Source organism: Malus sylvestris, chromosome 15, assembly GCF_916048215.2.
Source record: "Malus sylvestris chromosome 15, drMalSylv7.2, whole genome shotgun sequence".
In the NCBI taxonomy this organism is placed as follows: Eukaryota; Viridiplantae; Streptophyta; class Magnoliopsida; order Rosales; family Rosaceae; genus Malus; species Malus sylvestris.
In genome coordinates this window covers 54,867,021-54,880,912 of record NC_062274.1, presented here as the reverse complement: position 1 = coordinate 54,880,912, position 13,892 = coordinate 54,867,021, and the positions used below count along the sequence as shown (strand labels likewise).

The 13,892-nt window shown below is 39.9% G+C and overlaps 2 long non-coding RNA genes across 3 annotated transcripts in view; both read left to right on the top strand.

The window, feature by feature from the left end:
• Positions 1–315, top strand: part of LOC126605501 (uncharacterized) — a 642-nt gene extending 327 nt beyond the window's left edge. The window contains exon 2 of the long non-coding RNA XR_007616973.1: positions 47–315. This is a non-coding gene — a long non-coding RNA (uncharacterized LOC126605501). The remainder of the gene's footprint in view (positions 1–46) is intronic.
• Positions 316–11,900: 11,585 nt separating this feature from the next.
• LOC126605278 (uncharacterized) lies at positions 11,901–13,847 on the top strand. Of its 2 annotated transcripts, XR_007616897.1 has the most exons (6): positions 11,902–12,130; positions 12,215–12,312; positions 12,577–12,674; positions 12,850–13,400; positions 13,457–13,731; positions 13,833–13,847. It is a non-coding gene; the product is annotated as an uncharacterized LOC126605278 (long non-coding RNA). The 2 variants fall into 2 exon arrangements; XR_007616895.1 differs by having other exon boundaries at positions 11,901–12,130; positions 12,850–13,731.
• Positions 13,848–13,892: the final 45 nt, after the last annotated feature.

The following is a 13,892-nucleotide window of genomic DNA, read 5'->3' as shown; positions in this document are numbered from 1 at the left end:
CCACTTCTCAATTGAACATTTCGGCTAATTGTTATTTTTTGGGCAGTAATTAGTTTCCATGCTTCTGGGTAAATGTTTTTTTATCCCCGTTACGAGACCTCCCTGCAACTCCTTTCCATGGTTGCCATAGCTGCTCGAGAACCAAACTTGGTCAACTTTCTTTTTACTCAAACTACTTTTATGTTGATCATTTTTATTCGCAATTTCTGATTGGATTGAACAAAATTAGTGTGGCCAGGCCAAAAGTGCCCTCATCAAACGAACCAAATCATGTTATTTCATAGGTCTGTTCCATATGCTCGGACAATTCCAGAATTGGGATTTTTTCTGTGTTGTTTTGCTTTAGAATTCGTCAGAATTGGGATCATTTTTATTCGCAATTTCTGATTGGATTGATTTATTTGTTCTTTTCCTGCAATATTTAATCTGTATGTTCTTTTACCTTAGAATTCGTGCTCTTCTTTTTAAATCTACTTCTCAATTGAACTTTTCAGCTAATTGTTATTTTTGGGCCAGTAATTAGTGTCCATGCTTTTGGGTAAATGTTTTTTTATCCCCAGTACGAGACCTCCCTGCAACTCCTTTCCATGGTTGCCATTGCTGCTCAAGAACAAAGTCGGTCAATTTTCCACATTTAATTGACAAAATTACCCTCGTCAATATTGTATTCCTAAAGCAGACTCGTATAGTTTAGGTTTTCTTGTTCAAATTATAGATCAGGTCTTTAAGAGCAAGTCCACCGGAGTGGTTTTTGCCCAGCACCCTGTCCAAATAACAAGCTGAGGGCCAGGGAATTCACTCCAGCCCGTCGGGCTGCCTGGCACACAACCCATGCCAGTCAACAGACCAGTCCAAAATTGACTAACCAAGGAGCCGGGCTATTTGCCTGGCGTGCGCCTTTCACCCGGAAATCGTCCTCGACGATCTGATTGGGGTCGAGCTGGAGAACGATTGGTAGACATGGAAGCAATTCTTGAATTGCCGCCACCATTTTTTCACGATGTAAACCAGCCCAATTTTGTAAAGCGCCACGCCGATTGCTACAAATATACAGATTGTTACAACTACAAGAAAGATTGGACTGGAAAGAATCATAATTTGGATATTTGGGGAAAAACCCAATTCGATTTCCCCAAAAAGTCGTGGAATTTGATGATTAGAGATGGGATTTTTTAGGTGGAAAAGGGATTTTGATGGGTCTCTTACTTTTTTACGAAGGGAAAATCATGGCAGGTTGGGTACGAGTGCAGAGAGTTGGATGTTGGAAAATAAGAAGAAGAAGAAGAGAAAGGACCGGAGACGGAATGGAAGCAGTAGGAAGGAAACAAAACTGTAAGACCTTTCAAGAGAAAGGAAGAAAAAAGAAAAAAAAAATAATTGATAAAATATTAATTGATTTGAATAAAATAATATAATATTAGATGGACTGGGTGCCTCTGCATTTTTTGGGATGGAGATGTGAACACGGGTCATTTCTTGGACGCTAAAAATTGTTAAATGCATTAACTTGTTCCATCAAATGCATTTTTTGTAGAAATGTGAACACGGGTCATTTCTTGGACGCTAAAAATTGTTAAATGCATTAACTTGTTCCATTGTAAACTCCAAATAAGCATCTTTATGTGGGCAGCTCATAAAATCATGAGTCCTCATGCTGCAAATGCTGCAAGCAGGTGTTGCTGTACAACAATTTATGAATCTGGAATTCTTTGTAATATCATGTCAAATTTTGCATCAAATCGTTCAAGCTTTTTCTCCATTTTTTCAATTTGTGCTGACACACATATGGAGAACCATTAGACATCTCAAACACAGTCCTAGTTTGCGGCTGCTTAATTGCCCACTATTGTGTATCTGCTACCATTTTTTCAAACAATAGGCATGCCTCGCTTGCATTTTTATCTTTATATGAACCTCCACATGAAACAATGACAAGAGTTTTTGTAGTCATATTTAGGGCTAGTTTGGTATTGCTGTGCTTTGAAAAAAGGCTGCTGTGAGAATAAGCGGTTGGGTTGTGAGAATAAGCGGTTGTGAAATAAAGCCAGTAGAGTGTTTGGTAAACTTTTTTGTGAAAGTGCTTTTGGAAAAAAAAGCAGGATGATAGTGTCTTTTCATTAAAGGAGCACTGTAGCTCCGTGTGCTTTGAAAAAGCTGGCTTTTTTTTTAAAGCAGCAAATAGCAGCTTCAGCTTTTCCTTTGATTTTCAGCTTCTTCTCACAGCAGCTTCCAAAATAAGTCCTTCTTTTCACAGTGGCTTTTTTAAAATCACCTCAATCCCAAACGGGGCCTTAACCTCCTGAAAAATATATGCATTTGAGTAGTACCATCAATACCGGAATGTGGACATTTTCTGATCAACTTGGTATGTTAGTGGCATGAGTTATCAATGAATCACCCAAAGGCTGACCAGCCTTTGGAATAACAAAAGCAATTGGTTCATTGCTGTACAGATCCCCATAAAATAAAAACTGCAGAAAAATCCCCTACAATGAAGGAACCCACTGTAAATTTTGCTCCATGCGTCTTCTTCTTAAAGATTCCTTAGGTTCTGGATCAAACGGAAATCATTTCTACCTTGCTAAACTTGTGCTGACCATGCAAGGATTGTTGTAATCTGCACTGCACTGCTGTAATCTATATAAAAACAAAAATTATATACATTAATAACTAACGCAGAATCTGATTAGAACGAATTATTTTCAATAGTCCCCGTCAACGGCGCCAGTTTCTTGATAGGGATTTTACCATAAGCACAAAAGGGTTAAAAACACCTATAATACTTGTAAGAATGACAACGATATTGTAGTATAAATGTATATAATAAGTTCCTTCTCCACAGGGATTATTAAATAATTTGAAACAAACCAAATTTCAATTAATTATTGTAAAACAAAGTTTTGAGGTGAATGATTTTATGACCTAATTTTTAGAAAAATGAGTTTTGAGGTTAATGAAAGTGCACAAATCTGCAATATTCAAGATGAGGAAAAAGATGAAACAGTTTTGAAGAAATCAAGTTAATAAAGCACTAGGGATCTGCCGTCACCTTAACAATTTTATATAATTCTCCCAATTACTTATGACCTATAAATGCATATTTTTAAGGTTAGGTCTTCTTAAAACATGCAATCCGTTTGTGGTATTCTGATCAAATCTAAACATGCATGACTAATTAAGTTTTGTGAAACCTTTCGAAAAACCATGCAACCCTTAAGACGTGGTATTCATCCCCGACAGGATTGATTGTTTGAAAACCGAATAGGCACCGCTCTCCGAACTTCGAGAGCTAGATTTCCTTGGATAAAGCTGATTTGCAATCTTCACACGCAACATCAGTTTTCCAGATACCACAGACCACTTTTTCAAAGTGCTCTGACAAAGTTAAAACACGTGAAGCTTGCAGCTCCCACTACATTGCTATGACCAAGAAGGGTAAAGGAATAGCACTGCTACTTTATGTTAGGGAGACTCCTATATATGTCGACCTCCATCCTCCACAGCCAAGCAAACCTGCAAATAAAAAAAATGCTCAACTTTTCTTAACATCCGAGAGGGCACTCTCAGCAAAGTCTCTGGAAATACTCAGCTTCTTTTCCTCCGGATAATACCTCTGCAAACAAGCCACACCAGAGCAAGAGTATCTCATATCATCAGGGTTAAAAGCAAGAGTATCCCATATCATACTTTTTCCCTATCTTTTCCTTTGGCCTTGTTCTTACCTGCAAGACAAGGAGAAAGAGAGCAATCAGTCAGCACTTAGAATCAAGCTTCTAGTCAGGAACCCACTGCCTGGAACCCCTTACCTGATTACTTACTTGGCATTGCGCTCGAGTACTAATCTTCAACATCTTATGCTTCTAGAGAAGATACCACATCTGCCTGAGGAACAGATAGGGCAAGTGAGAAGGATACAAGGAAGCATGTGGAGACAAGCGTAAAAGAACACATGCCGATACATCCACTACTTTGTCAAAAGAGAAAGTATCCATATCATCAGGGTCGAACGTAATCTAGATTGGATGAACTTGTTTTGACCCTCAAATTCTTGAGTCGACCTTATACACTGGAGGAAACTAGAAAACCCTCTAGCCCAGTTCAAGAATAAGCCTGTGGAAAGTTACTTCTTCAAAAGAAAAAGTATCTCATATCATCTCTTCTCCATTTGCTTCTCCTTATCTTTGGTGCTATTTACGACACAAGGAGAATGAGAACAATCAATCGGAAGCTGAAGTTGAACCTCCGATCCAGGTTGCTTGCTTGGAAGTCTAATTGCTTACCTTGTCTGTTACCTCCTTCGGTAAATCTCCTAGCTCGGCGACTTGGGGGACTCCTACTATAGGGTTTGTATCGCACTTGACCAAGCCCGAAACTACAAGTAAGCTTCAAGTGAAATTGATACATTACCTTGTGCACCTTCATCGGTTAAATATACCACCCCTGGATAGAGGAAAAGTACTTCCAGAGAAGATGTCACATCTACATATGAGACAGATAAGGCAAGTGAAAATGATACCACACTTCGGTACTTAGAAGTTTCGTGATTACTCAATAGCTTGGATCTTGCAAGTCCCTAACTGAGGAGCTTCCCTCACTCGGGAACTTAGGGGAGCACTGTTTGTACCATACTTGACCAATCCTGAAACTACTAAACACCGATCAACATTATACCATCAATGACCCAGAAGAGTTTCCCTCCAACCAAGAGGTCAATCACAGCACGACACGTGTCGACATCAGAAGCCAATCATAGCGCGACACGTGTCAACATCAAAAGCCAATCACAACACGACACGTGTTAATGTCAGAATCAAACTAGAAACTCTCTTTTATAAATAGAGATTATTCTCTCACAATATTTCCTAATGTCATTTGTACTAAATCATTCACTTGTAATCACTAATGGAGAGCTTGAACCTATGTACTTGTGTAAACCCTTCACAATGAATGAGAACTCCTCTACTCCGTGGATGTAGCCAAATCTGGGTGAACCATGTATATCTTGTGTTTGCTTCCCTATGTCTATCCATTTACATACTTATCCACACTAGCGACCAGAGCAATCTAGCAAAGGTCACAAACTTAACATTTTCTGTTGTACCAAAGTCCTCGCTGATTTTGTGCATCAACAAGCTCCACAAGTTATGTTTCGAAAATCCAACTATACATCTTGATGTGGTAGAAACTAATACATCTTGATGTGGTAGAAACTAACACACAAATTAAACCCTATAAATTATGCAATCGTAGTATGAGTAAGTAGGGATCGTTCTATTCCGAGGATTAGAATAGATGCTAATCAATACAACTTAAACTTGTAAAACTGAAAACTAAGTTAAACTAACATCAAAACTGTTTGTACCATACTTAGGGCCTCCGTATTTAGATCTCGTATAAATACTCAGGGGACTCAAATGTAATTATGGAATAAAGGAAGGGGCAAATATGTAATAAGTGAGGATCTCTTATTCTATAAAAGGGACTCCTCACCCTCACAATGGGGGAGGCCAATTCCTAAGCCTCCTCACCTCCTCAAGCTCTCACTCTAAAAAATACAGTATCAGTGTGGACATAGCCCAAACCTTGGGGTAAACCACGATACATCTTGTGTTATTTACATTTCTTGCAGATTCATGGTCGGATTTACGTTGTTCCAAGACCTCCGGTTTTGTGCATCAACATTGGCGCCGTCTGTGGGAAACGATATGAAAAGTTGTGTCGGTTCTCTTTTATTTTTTCACCTCCGACATGAATCTGCACAACCCAAAAAAACCACTACCATATGCAAATTTCAAGGCTTCTGGATACAAAAACCACTACCAAACGCAACCAGTAACACAAACAAATCAATCGCACCACTACCCAGATCACAAAGATGGAAACTTTCTCAGATTTTCAGCAGCAAGAAGTTGAGGAAGATGCTCTTTCCCTCTGCGATCTCCTGCTGCACAACGACAATGACAAATCTTTCTCTCATGGCTAAATCTCAAAATACCAAGAGATGATGCACAACTTCCATCCATATGCTGCTGCCTCGGCTCGCTTACACAACAATCTCTCAATATCTTTTCAATCTCTCTCAACGCGCTCAAAGAAATGGCCTCTTTTTCGACACAAAGGTGGTATTGTTTTGTTAGGTTATGGAAATAAGTAGCAAAGATGATTTCAGAGAAGCCCAATTGGATTAGACATGTGGGAATAAGCGGTTGTGCTGTGAGAATAAGCGGCTGTGAAATAAAGTCAGTAGAGTGTTTGGTAAACTTTTTTGTGAAAGTGCTTTTGGAAAAAAAAGCAGGATGATAGTGTCTTTTCATTAAAGGAGCACTGTAGTGTGATTTGAAAAAACTGGCTTTTTTTTCAAAGCAGCAAATAGCAGCTTCAGCTTTTCCTTTGATTTTCAGCTTATTCTCACAGCAGCTTCCAAAATAAGCCCTTTTTTTTTTCAGTTTACCAAACACAAAAATGACCCTCAGCTTTTTTTCACAGTGGCTTTTTTTTAAAATCACCTCAATCCCAAACGGGGCCTTAACCCCCTGAAAAATATATGCATTTGAGTAGTACCATCAATACCGGAATGTGGACATTTTCTGATCAACTTGGTATGTTAGTGGCATGAGTTATCAATGAATCACCCAAAGGCTGACCAGCCTTTGGAATAACAAAAGCAATTGGTTCATTGCTGTACAGATCCCCATAAAATAAAAACTGCAGAAAAATCCCCTACAATGAAGGAACCCACTGTAAATTTTGCTCCATGCGTCTTCTTCTTAAAGATTCCTTAGGTTCTGGATCAAACGGAAATCATTTCTACCTTGCTAAACTTGTGCTGACCATGCAAGGATTGTTGTAATCTGCACTGCACTGCTGTAATCTATATAAAAACAAAAATTATATACATTAATAACTAACGTAGAATCTGATTAGAACGAATTATTTTCAATAGTCCCCGTCAACGGCGCCAGTTTCTTGATAGGGATTTTACCATAAGCACAAAAGGGTTAAAAACACCTATAATACTTGTAAGAATGACAGCGATATTGTAGTATAAATGTATATAATAAGTTCCTTCTCCACAGGGATTATTAAATAATTTGAAACAAACCAAATTTCAATTAATTATTGTAAAACAAAGTTTTGAGGTGAATGATTTTATGACCTAATTTTTAGAAAAATGAGTTTAATTAATGAAAGTGCACAAATCTGCAATATTCAAGATGAGGAAAAAGATGAAACAGTTTTGAAGAAATCAAGTTAATAAAGCACTAGGGATCTGCCGTCACCTTAACAATTTTATATAATTCTCCCAATTACTTATGACCTATAAATGCATATTTTTAAGGTTAGGTCTTCTTAAAACATGCAATCTGTTTGTGGTATTCTGATCAAATCTAAACATGCATGACTAATTAAGTTTTGTGAAACCTTTCGAAAAACCATGCAACCCTTAAGACGTGGTATTCATCCTAAGTGAACTTGCACATTTTAATCACAATAAGCCTTCGTCAATTTAAGGGATCAAATTACACCAAAATTGCATCAAATTACTTTTCTATACATCCTAATGGTCGTGAATCATTAAGACACTTAGACAGTATAAGCCAATGATTAATAATTCGAAAACCTTCATGTAAATAACCTTAAACAAATTAAAAAGAAATTACATATTCTTTCTAAGGCTCGTGGCCTCACCCTAGCAAAAAGAGAATTAAGTACGCATGTTCATAATAAAAATCACAAAGTTCTCTATTGAAATAATATCGAAAGCACCTTAAATGTAAAAGTCGGAAAATCTCTACGCTTGGCCAATTTCCACCCTCAAAGAACGCATGGAGAATAAGCAGTAATAATAGGGCTGCCCAAGCTTATTTAACCTAGTAAAGATCAAATCCTCCTAAACAAAGGTCTTCCAATCAAACTAGGAAACTAAATCCCAAAATAAAATAGGAAACATAACCCTAAATTTGTTGATGCACAAAATCAGCGAAGACTTTGGTACAACAGAAAGTGTCAGGTTTTGTGACCTTCGCTTGGTTGCTTCGGTCACTAGTGAGGATAAGTACGTAAATGAATAGAGACAGAGAAGCAAACACAGGATGTACGTGGTTCACCCAGATTGGTTACGTCCACGGAGTAGAGGAGTTCTTATTAGTAGTGAAGGGCTTACACAAGTACAAGGGATCAAGCTCTCAATTTAGTGAGTTCTTGTGAATGATTTAACACAAATGGCATTAGGCAATATTGTGGGGGAATGACCCCTATTTATAGAAAAACTTGTAGCTTTGTCACATTGACATGTGTCATGTTGTGATTGGTTCTTGATGTCGACACGTGCTGCGCTCTGATTGGCTTCTAATCTTGACACGTGTCGAGTAGTGATTGGCCTCCTGGTCGGAGGGGAACTCTTCCTTGACAGTATAGCGTTGGCCGGTGCTCGGTAGTTTCGGGATTGGTCAAGTATGGTACAAACAGTGCTCCCCTAAGTTCCCGAGTGAGGGAAACTCCTCGGTTGGGGACTTGCAAGATCCGATCCCTTGAGTAATCACGAAACTTCTAAGTACCGAAGTGTGGTCTGATCTTCATCTGCCCTTCTCTGGAAGTACCTTTCCTCCATCCGGGAATGGTGTATTTAGCTGATGTTGACGCACAAGGTAATGTATCAATTTCACTTGAAGCTTAGTTGTAGTTTCGGGCTTAGTCAAGTGTGATACAAACCCTATAGTAGGAGTCCCCCAAGTCGCCGAGCTAGGAGATCTGCCGAAAGAGGTGACAGACAAGGTAAGCAGTCAAACTTCCAAGTAAGCAACCCAGGATCAGAGATTTGACTTCGGCTTCCGGTTGATTGTTCTTCTTCTCCTTGTCTCTCATTCAACTGTCAGGATAAGGAGAAGCAAATGGATAAGAGATGATATGAGATACTTTTGCTTTGGAAGAAGTAACTTTCCACAGGCTTATTCTTGAACTGTGCTGGAGGGTTTTCTGGTGCCCTTCAGAGTATAAGGCCGACTCAAAAATTTGAGGGTCAAAACAAGTCCATCAAATCTAGAGTACGTTCGACCTTGATGATATGGGATACTTTTGCTGTTGACGGAATAATGAATGTGATCTGGAAAGGTGTCGTGCTGTAGTGATCTGTTTCAGCCCACCGTTGAACCTTCTGCTTCAATCTTTTGCATGGCAGAAGTGGTGTGCAACCTTTGCATTTAAATGGTCCTTCAGAACATTCCTTCATAGTGACTCATCCCCGTTTGGCAGCTTCAGTGTAAAGAGCCAATATCTGATCAACTGTCATGAGGTATTTGCCGGTGGAATTCGTGACCTTGACAGCAGTTGAGGATGAGTACTCGAGAGCAATGCTAAGTAAGCAACCAGGCAAAGGCTCCAGGCAGTCAGTTCCAAATTGGAGGTTTGATTTCAGGTTCCGACTGACTGCTCTCTTTCTCCTTGTCCTGCAGGTGTGGACAAGGACAAAGACAAAGACAGGGAGAAAGCATGATATGGGATACTCTTGCTTTCGACCCTGATGATATGAGATACTCTTGTTCTTGGTGTGGCTTATTTGCTGAGGTATTATCGGGGGGAAATAAAGCTGAGTATTTCGAGAGGTTATGTTGAGGGTGCCTTTTCGAATGCGAGAAAGGGTTGAGCATTTTTGCAGGTTTGCCTGTCCGTTGAGGAGGGAGGTCAATGTATATAGGGATTTCCCAATAACAAGTAGTAATGCTATTCCTTTACCCTTCTTGGTCACAGCAATGTAGTGGGAGCTGCCAGCTTCACGTGTTTTAATTTTGTCAGAGCACTTTGAAAAAGTGGTATGTGGTATCTGGAAAGCTGATATTACGTGTGAAGATTACAGACAAGCTTTATCTAAGGAAATCTGGCTCTCGAAGTTCTGAGAGTTGTGCCTCTTCGGCTTTCGAAGAAGCAATCCCGTCGAGGATCTGACTCTCGAGATTCGGAAAGCGGTGCTACTCCGGTTTTTGAGAAAGTAATTATGTTGGGAGTCTTTTCTCGAATGTGAGTAAAGGTTGGACGTTCTTGCCAACCTGTCTTGCCGCAAAACACGGAGGTCGACACACATAGGGACTTTCCAGTTGTCAAGCAGTGGTGCTGTTCCTTTACCCTTATGGGTAATAGTAGGGTAGCTGGAACTTCGAAATTCTCGTGCCTAAACTTTGTCAGAGATCTTTGACTAAGTTATATGTGGTACCCGAGGAGTTGATGGTGCATATGGAGAGCGGTGATTGAACAGTAAGATTCACGTGCTTTCTACTTCACCAGAAATCTTCGACAGATTGCCCGTAATTTCCGCAAAGCTGATTGTGCATGTGACAGGTGCTGACGAGGCTGAAAAAGCAGGTGCTTCTTCGATTTCTGAGATCGGCCCTCGTGGTCTCTGAGCAGCCCAGCTTTTGAGAAAGCAAACGCCTCTTCGATTTCTGAGATCGGCCCTCGTGGTCTCTGAGCAGCCCAGCTTTTGAGAAAGCAAACGCCTCTTCGATTTCTGAAGCTCCGTCGAGTGCAGATTTTTATAGAGGCTGGCATTAAGTTCCACAGCACACTTGAATCTCTACCAGTAGAAGCTCATTTCTTGCACTTCTAAGATCTTGATTTGTCTGACCTCTTCCTTCTTCAACACATTTGAAAATGTCTGGACCCTCCGACCGTCGTTTTGACTTGAACCTTGGAGAAGAGACAGCCACGCCTTCTCCAGACAACATATGGCGCCCATCCTTCATATCCCCTACTGGTCCTCTTACCGTTGGGGATTCTGTGATGAAGAATGATATGACCGCTGCAGTGGTGGCCAGGAACCTTCTCACTCCCAAAGATAACAGACTACTTTCCAAACGGTCTGATGAGTTGGCTGTTAAGGACTCTCTGGCTCTTAGTGTTCAGTGTGCAGGTTCTGTGTCTAATATGGCCCAACGCCTATTTGCTAGAACCCGCCAAGTTGAATCATTGGCTGCTGAAGTGATGAGTCTCAAACAGGAGATTAGAGGGCTCAAGCATGAGAATAAGCAGTTGCACCGGCTCGCCCATGACTATGCTACAAACATGAAGAGGAAGCTTGACCAGATGAAGGAATCTGATGGTAAGGTTTTACTTGATCATCAGCGGTTTGTGGGTTTGTTCCAAAGGCATTTATTGCCTTCGTCCTCTGGGGCTGTACCTGGTAATGAAGCTTCAAATGATGAACCTCCAATGCCTCCTCCTTCTGGGGTTTTGTCAAGTACTGAGGCTCCGGATAACCACCCTCCGGTGCTTTCTCTTTCTGGGGCTCTACCGACTGCTGAGACTTCCCCTAAGCAACCTTTGTGAAGGCTCCCTTTTGTTTGTTTATTTTGACTCATGTATATGTACATATTTGTGGCTTATCGAAAATATTAATAAATAAGCTTTGCTTCATTTCAACATATTGTGTTAAATACACCAAAGCCTTCTTCATAAAGTTCTTTGAATTTTTTGCTTTTGTTGAAACCTGTATTGTTGAAGCTTTGTGAGTGGAGCATGTAGTTTGAGGTAGTGTTCCCTTAATTTCCCGAGTGAGGAAAACTTCTCGGTTGGAGACTTGAAAAATCCAAGTCACTGAGTGGTTGTGAGACTGCCGAGTATCAAGGTGCAGTAGCATATGGTGGGAGTCCCCCAAGTCTTCAGGCGAAGAGAGTTGCCGAATGAGGTGTCTAGCTAGTAGTCAATGTCATGAGTAGGAAAACTTCACTTGTTTCTTTTCGAAGTGGTAACCCAGGGCTCTTTCTTCATATATTGTTTTTTGTTATGAAGATGTGTTAGGCCCAAAGAAGTGGAGGCTAGGAACTTTTTTTTTTTTTTTTTTTTTTTTTTTTTTTTTTTTTTTTTACTCCCTCCCTTTTTCTTGTGTCATTTACATGGGTGTATTCGAATGGAGCTGAATGAGGGGTAGGGTATGACTCATTATCATGTGCCATGATTTTGTCTTCCTTTAGCTTCTCTTTTGCTTTGCTTTAGTCTTCCTTTAGCTTTTCTTCAATATAACACCATTTTCTGTGGCTCAGATCGCAAAACCATCTTCATGAAAGTTGTTCCTTAGCTCGTGAACTACAACATATCCGAATTGGAGATCCATCGGAGCAGTACAACTCCAGAAATTCAGGTATGATGAGTGATTGTTCGTCATTTGTATATCAACGCGTCAGACTTGTTGTGAGCTTCAAAAACTCCATTTTCTCTTGCTCAGATCAACATACTTTCTTCATCGAAGTTGTTCCTTAACTTGTGAACTACAACATATCCAAATTTGAGGTCCCTCGGAGCAGTATAACTCCAGAAATCCAGGTATGATGAGTGACTGTTTATCATTTGTCTGTCAACCCGTCAGATTTGTTGTGAGCTTTGAAACTCTATTTTATCTTGCTCAAATAAGCATGCTTTCTTCATTGAAGTTGTTCCTCAGCTTGTGAACTACAACATATCCAAATTTGAGATCCCTCGGAGCTGTATAACTCAAGAAATTCAGGTATGATGAATGACTGGTTATTATTTTTCTGTCAACCCGTCAGATTTGTTGTGAGCTTTGAAACTCTATTTTCTCTTGCTCAGATCAGCATGCTTTCTTCATTGAAGTTGTTCCTCAGCTTGTGAACTTCAACATATCCAAATTTGAGATCCCTCGGAGAAGTATAACTCCAGAAATCCAGGTATGATGAATGACTGGTTATTATTTTTCTGTCAACCCGTCAGATTTGTTGTGAGCTTTGAAACTCTATTTTCTATTGTTCAGATCAGCATGCTTTCTTCATTGAAGTTGTTCCTCATCGTCTCTTTCATAACATATCAAAAATTCAGAATGAACTAATGGTTAAATATTTCCAGATCTTCGAAACATCACAGCAGCTTCGAAATCTGCAAGAATCCGACTGTCATGCTTGGAGCTTCAACACTTTAATTTCCGTGGCTCAAACAGAAATGGTTCCTTCTTGAAAGTTGTTCATCTGCTCAAGAACTAGAGGGTGTCCAAAATTCAGCTCCATTGGAGAGAAGCAGCAGCTGCAAAAATTTGATAGAGAAAAGGAGGCGAAGCTTTGTTGGATTTCTAGGCTGGGGAAGATTCCAGTTTTTGTAGCAACTTCAGTACTGGTGAATTGCTTGTATTTTTGTCCATAACTAAATTTTGGACTTTGAATTATTATTTGATCTATCATAATATGTTTGGGAACATATATAAGTGAATAAATAAGAAGGAAGATTTTGGGCCCTTGTGGGTGTAAAACAAAAAATGTTTAGGTTGTGTGAACAAAATTTGTTTATTTGGAGCAAGGTTTTGTGTTGAAGCTTTGTAGGTGAAGCTTTGGTGTTGAAGCTTTCTAGGTGAAGCTTTGATGGTGAAGCTTTGTAGATGAAGCTTTGTAGATGAAGCTTTCTAGGTGAAGCTTTGATGGTGAAGCTTTGATGGTGAAAGTATGTAGATGAAGCTTTCTAGGTGAAGCTTTTTTAGGTGAAGCTTTGTAGGTGAAGCTTTTTTAAGTGAAGCTTTGGGCCCTTGTGAAGCTTTGGAGGTGAAGCTTTTCGGGTGAAGCTTTTTTGGGTGAAGCTTTGTGGGTGAAGCTTTTGAGGTGAAGCTTTGTGGGTGAAGCTTTGGAGGTGAAGCTTTTCGGGTGAAGCTTTTTTGGGTGAAGCTTTGTGGGTGAAGCTTTTTAGGTGAAGCTTTGTGGGTGAAGCTTTGGAGGTGAAGCTTTTTTAAGTGAAGCTTTGGGGGTGAAGCTTTTTTTGGGTGAAGCTTTGTGGGTGAAGCTTTTTTGGGTGAAGCTTTGTGGGTGAAGCTTTTGAGGTGAAGCTTTGTGGGTGAAGCTTTGGAGGTGAAGCTTTTCGGGTGAAGCTTTTTTGGATGAAGCTGTTTTTTTTTTTTTTTTTTTTTT